Genomic DNA, 567 nt, shown 5'->3' with positions numbered 1-567 from the left:
TTTTTTTTTTTTTTTTTTTTTTTTTTTTTTTTTTTTTTAAGATTAAACGGCTGCAGATCTACAGGCCTTAGTTACTGGAAGGGGAACAGAACAATAGATAAGTAAAACCTGCTAGCCGAGGTAAAATGGGCACGTGCTAAATATGTGGAACCAAAAAAAATAATGAAACCACCAAATAAACACTGATTGATAGATTTGAGAACTCCTTGAAAGCATCACCACACATCTCAAGAGCCAGCAGGCCTACTTTAATTTGGTCTCTTTAAACAAGAACATTTTATGAGAATTTTTTACTCCTCACTTCCCTTGTGCTCTTCAAAATACCTCACTAGCCCTAAGTTAAAAAACTATGTTCATGTACAAATTAATGACTATCTGGAACATTTGTTAGTAACCATTTCTAGAAGTATGAAGATGCCTAGCAGCAAGACACACCCACACTTTCTTATGCAATTTCTATTAGTGTTGTAATAGTTTTCTTTTCCGTGTGTTTGCAGATTTTTAAATTCTAATTTCATGTTAAATTCAAAAGTGAAAGGGACATTCTGCATGTAGTTATATATATAT

The 567-nt window shown here is 32.5% G+C and overlaps 1 protein-coding gene across 1 annotated transcript in view; it reads right to left on the bottom strand.

Moving 5' to 3' along the window:
* Window positions 1–567, bottom strand: part of LOC112125424 (spindle assembly abnormal protein 6 homolog) — a 30,841-nt gene that overhangs the window by 7,013 nt on the left and 23,261 nt on the right. The window lies entirely within an intron of this gene.

The sequence above is a fragment of the Terrapene carolina genome, unplaced genomic scaffold (genome assembly GCF_002925995.2).
Source record: "Terrapene carolina triunguis isolate 2854851 unplaced genomic scaffold, T_m_triunguis-2.0 Scaffold211, whole genome shotgun sequence".
Lineage (NCBI taxonomy): Eukaryota > Metazoa > Chordata > Testudines > Emydidae > Terrapene > Terrapene triunguis.
Note: the sequence above shows the minus strand (reverse complement) of the source record. Positions and strands in the feature narration are given on the sequence as shown.